This window comes from Melozone crissalis, unplaced genomic scaffold, assembly GCF_028551555.1.
Source record: "Melozone crissalis strain CALT ecotype California unplaced genomic scaffold, PUWL_Pcris_2 ptg000033l_1, whole genome shotgun sequence".
Lineage (NCBI taxonomy): Eukaryota > Metazoa > Chordata > Aves > Passeriformes > Passerellidae > Melozone > Melozone crissalis.
The window spans coordinates 19,646,702-19,660,656 of NW_026535811.1; the positions used below are offsets into that span (position 1 = coordinate 19,646,702).

The window sequence follows — 13,955 nt, forward strand, 5'->3', positions numbered from 1 at the left end:
AGGCTGAAGATTTTACACATGCTGGAACCTTCTGCTGTTTTTCATGCCATTCTAGCTTGGGACAGTATGAAACACATAAAATATTCGGAAATTGAGTAGATTACAAGTCTTGGTACTTATCTGAATTTCCCATGCCTTTTCCCTTAGATTTGATGCTGTAATTCAAGACTGCTCTCATCTTACCACTCCTACATACTTTATCTAAATCTAGCCTCACCCCTTGAGGCTTTCATGTCAGCATTTATCAATAAACATAAAAAAGAAAATACTCTTTTCTATATTGGTAGATACACAACTTAAAGAAAAATATGAAATCATTTTATATGTGTAAGTGTAAGACGAAAGAAAAACTCCCAGAAAGCCAAAGAAATAGCAACCATAAAATATAAACACAGTCATCTTTTTAGGCTCTCTGAGAGAGAGGTCACAACAATCCTGATGTATTAGTACCACTGAGACCCAAGATGAAGTTCCTGTGGTGTTCCTGTTGTCAGAATGGGTGTACTTCTCTTTGAGTCTGTCATATTGGGATGCTGCATTCACATCAAGAACGATTGTTCTCCACCAGAAAGGTAAAATACCATGTCTGCTAGAAGTAAAGGAAGTTATTACCGCATAAGGCTTGGTTAAAAAAAAAAGAAGAAAAAAAGAAAAAAAATTCCTTCTCTTCTTTCCTTTTCCTTTCTGTGGTGAAAATTCTTCAAAAGATGGTAAAAGATGGTAAAATTCTTGTTCATCTTTCCTTATGCTTATCAGTACAAACAAGATAATTCCTTAGTAAATAAATAAAATGTTTCAGGAAACACATGACATACAATAAATACAGAACAAACCCAAATGAAAAAAGGTGTTTACACCTTTTCTAGTTTATTCACCTTTGACTGTGCAGCAAGTACATTTCCATCCCTGAGATCTACTAGAGGGCAGAACATGTGGGAGGATAATGGGACAATTAAAGTTTTATCAGGATTTTAAAAAAGAGAGACAAAGAAAGCAGTATGCATCAAAGAAGACAAAAGTAGTAAGTCAGTCTGAACAGAGAGTCATGATTGTACTGTGGTTAAGAGGTACATTTATCACTAATTCCAAAGATCATTAATTTCAACAACTGTTCAACTGAGCCAAATATCTTTAGAGTTAAAAAATGGTTAGTGCCCTGGCAGGGATGTTAAAAAATCTCACCTTCCATCCTGTTACAGATGTTAGACAAATCAGGAAAGAGGTGCTTATCTTATATGGAGGGCACATATGTATGGTCATAAACTCACAGAATGGTTTCGGTTGGAAGAGACCATAAAGCCCATCTCATTCAATCCCCTGCCATGGGCAGGGGCAGCTTCCACTAGCCCAGGTTGCTCAGAGCCCCATCCAGCCTGGCCTTGGACACTTCCAGGGATGGGGCAGCCACAGCTTCTCTGGGCAACCTGTGCCAGGGCCTCAGCACTCTCAGAGGGAAGAATTTCTTCCTGCTATCCAATCTAAGCCTGCTCTCCGCCAGCATGAAGCCATTCCCCCTTGTCCTGTCACTCCAGGCCCTTGTCAAGAGTCTCTCTCCATCCTTCCTACAGGCTTTCTTCAGGGACTGGAAGGCCCCAATGAGGGCACCTTAAAGCCCTCCCTTCTCCAGGTTGAACAATCCCAACTCCCCCAGCCTTTCCTCACAGCAGAGCTGCCCCATCCCTCCAGTCACTGTGGTCCCTCCTATGGACTTGCACCAACAGGTCCATATCCTTCCTGTGTTGGGGACCCTATATTCTCTGTTCAAGTTTGCAGTGCTACTGTGCTCCTGTTGGTGGATAGTCAGTAATTCCTAAAGACTTCCTTAATTATTTGGAATTACTATTTTTATCAGTATTGGTATTCAGATGCTACTGCTTATTCACAGCAAGATGCAAGAAACACGCAGCAGCTCTTGGCTGCACTGTCCTTCCAGAAGACTACCACAGCTCCAGGAGTAAAACAACCCACACTATACTTTTTAAATATTTGAAAAAGGACAACAACAACAAAAAAACCCACTTAAATTATGCCAAAACCTGTAACTTCAGGTTTTGACACCATGCCCTTCCCATGAAAAAACCACAAATATCTTTAATGCACAGGCCAAAGATCATCAGGAATGACCCTCACAGCTCTCTGCTCCAGAGAGCCTTGAGGGCTGAGGTCAGCTCCCATGAGCTGAGGCTCCCAGAGTTTTATCCCTTTCCTTCTCCAATCACCTTATTGTCCTGGGCCATGTGCTGCCCATAGAGCAGCAGTGTTTGGGCACTGCAGATCCTTTGGAGGCAGGCAGAAATGCGACAGAGCACAACATTTGCAGAAGTTTTTTTATTGGAATTTTTCCAATTACATCTGATTATAAGATCCCCTTCTGCCATATACATAAATTGATTGCCTGAAGCTGTAAAACACACGCTTGGATGTCTGGCCAAGTGTCAAAACAGTTTCAAAGGCACAATTTTGAATAATAGTGACAATGTGGTTGTTTTGATTCTCCCTGGCACTTAGGGGGAGCAGGTTTTGGTCAAATTAAATGCATGACAAAATAATTGTCCAATGTTCATAAATTCAGAAACAGTTCAGAGCCGAAAGTCAGAAATACAGTATGACAAACCAAGTTAACAAATTCTCCAGCCAGTTTGAAAACTAACTTTCCTAAGACATTTTTCTTTCTGCAGTTCCACTCAGAATAAGCAAACTAAAAATTCCTAACTTTTCCATCTCTATTCTGAGCCTGACTTGTGAAATGAATTTTAAACAGCAGCTTTAAAAAAATTTTTGAGTTGTCTGAAAGAAAACCTGTTAGAGAGATAACTGTTTTCCATAATGGTATTAGGTTTTAGCTGTTATCGTGAATCAAAGAATTTATACCATGAGTGCTCAGCTCCAAAGATAGTTAGAATTTATGGAAAAGGTGCTGCCCTTTCAGTTTTCAAATGCATATCTATCAGGTCCTGTGGGCCTTTTACAGTGCAGCTTTAATTCTAAAAGATACAGGCATACAGCTTAGTGGAAGTGGCATCTTCAGTCTCTGTTTCCTTATCTTCTCAAAAACAGCTCTGAGAGTTAAGCACATGGATTTTGCAGAGTGCCTCACTCTCATCCCCCATTTTTATCAGCTGTTCAGCTTAGAATAGCAGTTTGGTATTCGTCATGTCAGCAGTACTGCCCTCCAGGAGCTGCATCCCCAGCCAAACCTCAAAAGAATCACTCTTTAGCATAGGCTAAATCACAAGCTGCTCTGTTTCCTGCCAACCACTCTGGGTGGAGGCTTAGCTTCCAGCACCCAGCCACAGAAGATACTACCCAACAGGAGCACAACTGATGCTTTCGACCCACCCAGTTCCTCTTATCTCAGAGCAGTATCCAGAAATAGTGCAAAGATCTGCAGTGGCTTAGGAGAAGAGCCACTTGTGCTCTGGCAGGATTTTTAGGGCACAACTGGAAGGCATCTTCTCAGCATGAACTTTTGCCTTGGAGGGAAATGCTCAATGTAAACTGGCTTCTTTTAACACCATTCTAGGATGTAGTCTGTAGCACCTGAAGTTTAGCAGCTCCACAAGCATGAAGCAGAAATTCCTCTTAGCTGTCAAGTATTTGTTTGACTCAGATCACATGGAAGAACGTTTAGCATGACTGGGATAAATAATGTACCGCTTAGCAAGGGGAAAAAAACCCTATAAACAATCAAGAAGCCAACCACATCCAAAACTAGATTTAATTGTAAATTAGCAAGGACAACTGAGCAGCGCTTAATGCAGGGACAAATCAAGAGAGGAGATTCAATGGTTCACCAGAGACTTCCCAAGATACATAATTTTGTAATTAATGACACTGTTTTCTGTACTTTAGGGTACAATGTGTATCACCCCTCCTGGTGAGAAACATCAGTTTTGTTTTGTGGTTTTATTTAAGCACACTGTTGACCACAATTAGAGGAAAAGAAATAATGCATTTATATGTCATCTAAATGAATGGTTTTTTTGAGAAGTCTTTCAAATCTCTCAACTACCAAATCAAGTCTGGTAAAGTAATTCAAGTATGCTGTAGGCCATACCTACATAACAACGTGCCATTTCTTAGAGTAAAACCAAACAAAACCAGAAAAACCTCATCATCAGGTTAAATAACTCTCCACTAGAAAATCCCCCTCAGAAGCAAAAGGGTGAGCAGGAGCAAGCTTCTCTCAGGAAGGCTGGTGAAGGCTTTGGGGCATGAAGTCCAAGGAGTCTTCCAAGTGCATGAAGTTGTAAGCTCAGCACTAATAAAAGCTCACACAAGTAGAAGATGAAGAAATGAAGCAATTCACATGGGCATAAAGCCGTCAGTGGTCTATGTTTTGAGTAGTACTGAATTCCCACAGCTGCTGCACTAAAACTGCAGCATCCCTCACACAGCTTGGCCATACCTTCTTTCTCCTAGGAGTGCATGTCCTTAAATTATTTCTGGGCAGACTGCAATAATCTGTAAAACAGGTGATGTTATACACAGCTGCTGTAAATGCTCCTTAACTGTCAGGATGGCTTTTCACTTCAAGTACAATTTTCTGAACTCATTTATTTTATAAGAAACAGTAAATCCAAATTTCTTACATCTAGAATTCATGCTAGACCATACTTTTTAAGCTTTCTATGAGCATAAACAGGTTATTTAAAAAACATTACAGAAATTAGTCCATTGTTAGGAAACCTCTTGAAAACATTTACAGAGAAATTTTATAACACTAATTTTTGGAATATACTCTGCTTGCTCTACTACATTTCATAAATTAGAAATGGGTTTTATTGGCCTCATCTGAAAAATCATTAAGAGTTTTATAATGAATGAGCTCGTAAGAGAATTACAAGGACATAATGCATGCTAACGTAGTAAAGAATAAGACAGGCTGACTTCATTAAAGTCATGAATTTGTAAAGTTTTCCTGTTCAGGACAGCATCTGAAGCACTTTTTTCAACTTGACACAAATGATAATATTCTAAAATGTTACCACTTCAAAGAGATTTAGGACTATCTGTACCTGTTTAGATAAAACGACTTTAGCTAAATATGAATCACAGAAGACACAAAATATTCAAAAGCACAAGATGCTTAAATGCAAAATATTAAGAAATAAAATATAACAATATAACAGTCTTTAACTCCTATGATAACTCACACCTTAAGTGAACTTCAGATCTTTGCACGTCACTGTCAGATGCAGACTGTAAGTACCTGCACAAGTCTGCATGAGAAGGACACTCATTGGATTGTTGTTGTTGTTATGCATGCCACATTTCCTTTCCCTTCCTGCTGATGAACACCCATCTGCTTTCACTTAGAGGAAACTTGTCAGACAGCAAAATTAAGATGTTCAAAATATTTAATTTCACTTGGCCTCTGGCAAATAGTCAAAAGAAAGATCACAGCACTACATGCCCATCCAAATTTGCAACTAAAAACCACTACATTCTATGACACTTTTAATGAAATTAAAATGCAAGTGAATTTTTTGGTAAATCAAAATGCAACATACTAAATGTGGAAGTCCTTGCAACAGAGACAAATATTCCCTACTCAAGAGAACAAAAATCAACAAAACAAACCGCTTAGGAGATGCTTATGTATAGGACTGCCAGATCCTAATTTAAAGTTCACCATGACTGCATTGAGACATAATTCCAGGAGCTCTAACATTAACTAAGATTAAATCACCAGCAGCTAAATGGTGCTTATTAGATAATAAAACTGCACAATGCAGTTGTGGGGAGAAACTTGTTTTATTTCCCTCTCCATCTTCAGCAATATCAAAAGACAAGCTCAAAATTAAAACCAAGGAAAACAAGGGGCTGTAAGATGACTGATAAATTAAAATTCTTGCTCATGCATGAACCAGTTGGTTCTCTTGTCACCCCTTTTTACTTCTAAAATACAAGCACCCGAAGTCTAGGGAGCAAAAAAGCACTTGACTGCATATCACCAAAATTTGGTATTCTGGTAAAAGCTTTGAACAGACAACCATGGACACAAAGCACACTGTGCCCAAACAAAACAGGGTGCTTAAATGTTCCTCAACCAAACAAACCAGAAAGATCAAACTGAAAACTACAGAGTTCAGTCAGACCTTGTCACGATTTTTTTGGGTGAGCTGTGACTGTATTTTGCATCAAGAAGAACAGAGAAGATTAAAACTGTTACATTTTCTGGCAAGTTTTGTACCCATAGCACAACAAATTCTGCAGTAAGTAAACCCCTATGTGATTTTAGTGGCTTCTTCCTTCAACTAAGTAAAAGAAACACTGCTCTGCTCATAAGCAAATTGAACTGACACCTTATGTATGGAGAAAGATGAATCTAGAAGAACCAGCAGACATCATCCAACACATCATATATTGGTTTTAGCTGTAGCTAAAATCTTTTACAGACCATGCCCATATTACAGTACTACCATTCTTAACAATACCAGAACAATACTTGCAGCAATATTTTTGAACAGCCAGCTCCTGAACTCCCTGATAACATGTGAATTTTGCTCTTCTAGCCTTAATTACTGCAGTGAGAAGACTAAGGCTCAGGAATGCAAATTTGCTCATTTGTCCAATTATGTTCTTATTCAGTGTTTTCTCATGGTTTTTGAGGACCTGATTTATGTTTCCTGAATAGGCAAGATTGGTAAAACTAGTGCCATTTGAGGATAACAGAATCTAAGGAGAATCATCCCTGAAAAATAAAGTGTCTATGAGTCAGGCACAGAGGAAGGGTCCCAAGGTTACCCACTCCCAACTCATCTGCTCGGTTTATAGGCTTCATTGAACAAAACTAAATTTATAGCATGCAAACTTAAAAAGAAAAGTGACATTTCATTGCACAGTTGTATTTACACTGCATTTCATAAGACTTTTTAGAAAGAAAATGAAGCATTTTTGACAACTTAAAAAAAACCTAAACTAATACAGTTGACAAGCCTCATACCTGAATGAAAACCACTTACTTGAGTTATTTAATAAACTTACATTTAGCATGATAATGCATTTCCATTTCAGTCTGCAGCAGACATGAACTAATATCCTCTGGCATTTGGAGGACACACAAGGCAGTTTTGAGGCATTAGATCTACCCAAGTAACTACCATGTAGGACAGTACTCTCCCTTTGCTGAGCCTTTGAATTATTCTGGCTCATAAAATCATGCTGAATGCCTTCACAATTAGGAGATTTACTAAGACAGTATAACACAGAAAACCAAAGAAAGCTTTGCCTTCAAACTCGGTCAAACTGTGTTTCTGCAGTTTGTAGCACTTGCAGCATGCAGACTGACTTCATCCCACGGCAGGAGGCCAAAGAAATGCAGACTGCTGCTCTGGTAATGCCTTGTGGTTTGGGTTTTTGCCGTTGCTTAGCAGTTATGGAAACAAACCATTCTTGACAAGGTCAGAATTCATGACAAAGAAGTGTGGCAAATAGAGCAAAACTTACATATAGAGCCCTGTCTTTTGAAGTACCAGCTAAGGCATTAGAAAGAAAGTTGCTGTAGTCATGATACTAAGGTTACAAATAATGTATTGTCTAGTACAAAATCAGAACAAACCTTGACACTTTTTTGTTCCCCTAAGTTATCCCACACTGAAGCACAAAAAAAGATTTCTGCTGGTTACCAAGTTCTCCGCAATTCTAGTTTAGTTAAACACCTTTTTTAACCATGAAAAAAGTAAATAAAAAGTCTTCAGTGCAAATCACTCATTCTGCTGGAATTCCATTGCAAATCAAATCAATATTAATAATAATAATAATAATCATCATCATCATCTAAAAACAACACCAAAATATTAAATTACACCATCAAAGTTATTCCAGCATGAATACAAAAGACAGACTCTGCACTAGCACAGTGGAAAAAAGTGATAGATCAAGGTTTTGAGGGCACAGGTTGAACTTTCAGGTCATGAAGAAAGTGAGCATTCCATACCCAATATGTTACAGGTAGGTTTGGCTGGGACGCAAAACCTGGCTTGCAGCACAGTCCCACATAACACTGCTTCTCCAACTCTACCAATTCACTATCAGCAGTAGCCTGGAGCCAGAGAGAAATCATCCACAAAGACAGAAATTTAGAGAAGAGAAGTCAATTAACTGAGTCTTACACATGAAGCAGGAGACTCAACAAGCCTGTGTCAGAAGTGGCTCACAACCTTTGGGACCCATATTCACACATAAAAAGTTCTATCTACAAATGTCATGTTATACTTTGTAATCTCATGCCAGTGTTCATATAAAATTTCCATTAGGAACAGCATCCCAAAATCAGAACAGACTGTATGCTTGTCCTATGTATAAAGTTCATGCTGACTCTTGGGTTAAGTAGTTTGCAACCAGCTTAACTACAAGATTTAGAGGCACTGGTGTGTTTCTAATAACTCTCAGGTGGCCACACGGTGATGACACCAGTCACACATCAACAGCTTTGTTTTAAACATGTTTGGGTTCAAAAAATCATCTGTGCAATGTGACAATAAAGCTTTAGCCATATGCTTCACTCCTCCTCTCCAGTGACACAAGTGATTTTACCTCTACCCTACATGTTTTTTATGGTGTAACAACAATGTCTTCATTCCTTTTGGCTTAGGGCACCAAGCACCCAAAGAGAGGTATTAGCAGGGCTCTTCTGCAGGGGCAATTTCAGGAGAGGGGCAACTAAGTTACAACCTGAGGTAGAGATGAGCCTGCTCTCAGAACTTCCTGAAAAATAAAGAGAAATGATGGGATGATGTTAACACCATGACTTTGGTACAAGGGGCCCAAAACCATTTCTCACCTATTCTATGGAAACAAAGGCCCTTCAATAAACTGTATTTATATCACACCTCAAGAGCCTTGAATCTCTCAAATAAAATCCAGTCTAAAGTCTAAGCACAAAGTGGAATTTAAAATTAACAAGTCACTTACTATACATGACAAACAGAACCAAGAATCCCAGGTAACACTACAATTTATTTCAAAGCTATGAGACTGCAAACTCAGCTCAGAACTCCCAGCAGGGCTGCTCAAAGAACAAAGAGCAGATCATATCCAAGAAACTAAAACTAATTTATGCTTTTGATTTCATAACAATGACCCCTCAGCTTCTTGAGCAAAATGCAATTACACATGATTGATTGCACTCTTACCTTAGCTACTGTCCCTCTGTAGTTCTTAAGTTCATTTCATAAATGCTCTTGCATAATCTATGGGGTTTAACCAGAATCAGGTTTGTATATTCTAATCCCTGTGTGCTTGTGGGTTTATGCAAGTAGCTCAACAATGAGATTTGCTGGCTGCAGTCACAGTTCACTTTCAGGAAGGACACCCAAGAAGACAGGTACTGACATTCCCATCCTGTCTTCTCAGATACCCTTTGAGCATACCCTTACTTCTGACTGCTGCTCCTGCTTCTGGACTGAAAACAAAAATGAATATGCACATATTCCTAATACATGAATAATGTAACTTACACAATAAATGTTTGCCAGAACATTTTCTCTTTGAAATGTATTTTCAAGATATTCCACATGTAAATTTCCCTTTTTTTCTATATCTCCTCTGAAATCTCTACTAGGTCATAATTAACCTCCCCAATATATCCAGCAGAGGCAGAGACATTCCTAACAAGAACCTTTCCGGTAAAATAACCACAGTGAACACTGATGCTTAAATTAAGCTACAACAATTACACATATTAAAATAAACACAAAAAATAAGCACAATAAACATATTAAATCTAGAAACTGAAAAACTGTGTTCACATCTAGAAACAACTTACTGAAAATCTGAATTCTTAAAAATAAAATTATTTTGTTGAAATGAAAATTGAGGCTTGGTAGGGGATGAATAGGAAAGAAATTATTTATTTCATTTGACATTAGTAGTTCATTGCTAAATACAGATATCATTTACTACATATAAGATCAATGGCAACTTTTGTAATTACAGTCATGGCTTGGAGGGATAGAGGGAAATGTTGCTATAGCAATATCAACCATAAGAAGAAAATCCACATCTACTCAGAGCATCATTTCTACATTGCATTGTTTTTATAGCAAAGCCCTTCAGCACAGAAGAGTGCAGTAAATCAAGAGTAATACCAATTTTCATTAAATAGACATAGTCTGGGCAAGCATTTCACAGAAATATCCTGAATAAGGAAATGATGACCACACATCAACTAAGACTATGTTCAGTTTAGTACTTTCATTCAGTCTATGTCAATTAAAGTCAAGATTTTTAAATCCAGGCTTTTCTAAGCCAACTTCTCATAAGTTGATTCAGAAAACAAAATATTTAGGGGTTGGCTGGATGCTTTCCCCCTGTTCTCTACATAATTCCAAGCAGCCTAAATGAGATCCAATCCTCCTTAAACTGGCTTGACCTAGGTCTGCAGGGTTTCTTGGCTCAGGCAGCAAGAGAAAGAAAAAAAAACTGGTTTGGAACTGTAATCAGCCCTGAAGTGAATACAGGCACATTTGCATGCTCCTACCCCTGATGCAGCTGGAATCAGTGTTTATCTGAGAGTCAGATAAAACATGAAGGATGACCAACATACCAGTGCAACACCTTTTCCTGGCCAGCCCCAAGGGAGGGAATTCCCACCCATGGGTTTCTGGCAATAGGACTTGGCCTGTGGGTTTGGGGAATCAGGGCTTTGGGTGTTTCCTTCTAGCTTGTCAAAGGTTGACCCCATTCGGTCTGTCTTCTGCTCCTACCCTGAATTACTGATAAAATCATGCTCCCAATTATCCTGGCTTTTAACTGACTACTTTTTCACCTTTCCATGAGCTGGCCTCTTCAATTAAATCTTGCAGCATTCGCAATCAATCACAGTCAGATTAAAAACAAGGATCAACTCAACTGAAAACAATCATCAACACCCATTTGTGAAAACAGATCTATTATGATTCTGACAGCTGATTTTCTCATATCTCTTTCTCTCTTACTTTTGATAAATTAAGTTTCAAAAACAGATTTCTATACATTTCTACAGTTTCTAGAACACCTACAAAGAGAGAAGCAATAACTACAGTACACATAATGTTCAATAAGTAATTCAAATTAAATAATTCTGATGAAATACAAATTACCTGGCTTCTAATGGTCATGTGAACATTGGGTGTTTATTCCCAACGTGTGTCAAAAGAGCACAAAATTTGAAAATGGCTAGGCAATATAAACATACATTTCACACAGAGCTAAGGACTCCTAGTACATGGATATATTTCAAGCTGACAGTAAGGAGGAAATCTTTATAGAAGGACTTCCACTGTCCACCATTTCAGATTCACCCTCGTGGACACAGGAATGTCACAGCTGTACAAAATTCTTCTTCTGTATTGCTCATCCCTGATGTCCTGGGCAGAATCACAGAAAAACACGAAAAACCCCAGTGCAATTCTTTGCACATCAGCAGTTCGATTCTCCACTTGGAGAAGGACTCTCATCAGTACTAGATGAGGTCTGCCACAGCCTGGTCCAGCTGAGTCTCAAAAACACCCAAGGAAAGACTCCACCACCTCTCTGGGTGGCATGTTAAAACTCTTGTGCTGCTCAGTGGTGAAAAACGTTTTCCTAATGTTCAGTCTGAATTCTGAACTTCTCCTAATGGTCAGCCTGAGCTGCAATTTGTGACAGCTGTTCCTTGTTTTAACGATCTGCCCCAAACAAGAGTTCATTTCCATAGTAATTAGAACTTATCTTTAAGAAGCTACAGGCTTCTATAAGATGGCCTCTTCTTCTGGGCAAAGTGAAACAGCCCAAGGACCCTAATCTCTCCTCATTACCTATGGTTCCCATGGCTCAGAATCACCTTGGTAATCCTCTCTCCATTTCTAAACATCGTGCTTTGCATTTGAGGAACCTCGGAACTGACTGAAGAACCAGAGTACTCAGCAATGCTGACAAGGACAATTACTTCCCCAGATCTACTGGTCACGGAGACCACCATGCTGTCTGCCTTATTTGCAATGAAAATGCACCACTAGTTCATTTCCGACTTGGCAGCAATCATTACATCCCATAGCATTCCCACAAATGTTCTCTTCAGCCAGCTGCCTCCCAGGCTACATTGCTGCAAGGAGTTGATCTGCACTTCAAGAGCTTTCTGTTAGCCAAATCTTAGGCTTCCTAAGACCCAGCTGAATTGTTTTTCTACCACTTCATGCACTAAACTCTCTCTCATGCCAATTTAATGTGATCTGTAACTTTTCTCTGGGTGCATTCCATCCCACCATCCAAGTAATTAACAGAGAGGTGACATAACTGGCCCAATCCCTCACAGGCCACTTACTATTTGCCTTCAGTGAGACACTGAGCCATGGAAGACTACACTTTGAACTCCAATATCCACACAATTTTCAATTAATCTAACAATCCATATACTTCCTCAGTGAGAGATGGTAACAAAAACTGGAGCCAGAGAGTCACAGGATGGTTTGGGTTGGAAGGCCCTAAAGACCAGCCAGTTCCCACTCCCCTGCCATGTGTAGAGACACCTTCCACTAGACCAGGTTGCTAAAAGTTCCATCCCTGGACTGGGCATTCACAACTTCTCTGGGCAACCTGTGCCAGTGACTCACCATCCTCACAGCAAAAAATTTACCCACCAATATGCCCACATCTGCATATTTGGTCATTTAATCACAAAAGGCATTCAGGTTCATCAAATACTTCTTGCCTCTGGTACTTTTGGGTCAACTATTCTTGATTACCTTCTCATTCTTCTCATATTTGAAAATAAATTCCCTGGAGACATGATATGTAACATTTCTAGGGATTGCAGAAGGCTAACTAGCCCTAAATTATCCTTCTTTCTCTCCTTAAAAAGATCGGTATAATACATAATGCCTTTCCCTAGTTTTCAGGAACCTCTCTGATACGTTTTCATGGAGAACTGCAACTGCAGAATTGCAATTGCATCACCTATGTCTTTCAGCATCCTAGCATAAATCCCATTCAGCCTGATAGATCTGAACATAGTCAGCTTTTAAAAATAGTTCTGAGTAGTAAAATATTCTGTTTCCTATGCTGCTCTGCTTATTTAAGTTCTAGGCAAGCTTTGCTTTCACTTTTGCTGTGTTTGGAACAAGAACGTATCATGACTCTTTGCTGGTGGGACAAATTGCAAGACAGGCCCATGCACTCAATCCCACACTGCTTGGGCTCTGAGGACACAGCATTTATCCCCACCCCACTCTTATAAAACTCGAGAGGGCTCTGCCCTCAAGCTCCATGAGCAGCTATCTACCAGAAAGTGTTTCTCACAACTAGCCAGAAGCATTTAAGAGAAGAGAACCCAAATAATCAGAGCACTAGCCTGAAAATACTGATTAAAGGAGAAGAACAGAGAGCCAAGAAATACCCACAGCACAAAGAAAACTTTCAATCCAGTTACTTCCCTTCAAAGTAACTGAAGGAATGAAGAAAAAGAGTAACTCACCTTTCTGACACATGATATTAAACTTACTTAACAGGACTAAAATTACTAGATTGCACATGGATTCTGCTAGGATGTGGTTACTACAGGGGTGAGACCCAGTGAGACTCTCCTTCACTGACATTAAAGAATCTCACTGCTGCCTTGACAGACCTGCCAGGCTGACTTCCTGAATGCTCAGTGCAAGAGCGCTACCTACCCTTTCCCCTGCCTTTACCAGGGACCTGCAATCTGCTGCAGACTTGTCACTACTTGTTTCTGAGCTGAGAAACAGAAGGACCCAAATGCTGTCTAATGGTAGCATTTCCAGAGGTCTTCAGACAAAGCCATCTGTGCAGATGCCAATTCTCAGTACTCAGAAGGGAAGCTGTTTCCATCATATGCAGTTTTTGAACACTACTCTCTACTCCACGTGTTCAGACAACACATACACTCTGCTACAGAACAGCAGGATGGCTCAGGCTGGAATGGACCACAGTGGGGCAGCTGGTTTCACTTCCCTGCTCCAGCAGGGCCATCC

The 13,955-nt window shown here is 39.5% G+C and overlaps 1 protein-coding gene across 3 annotated transcripts in view; it reads right to left on the bottom strand.

Annotated features, from left to right (window-relative positions):
* LOC128940531 (fatty acyl-CoA reductase 1-like) overlaps positions 1-13,955 on the bottom strand; it is a 128,919-nt gene that overhangs the window by 103,418 nt on the left and 11,546 nt on the right. The window lies entirely within an intron of this gene.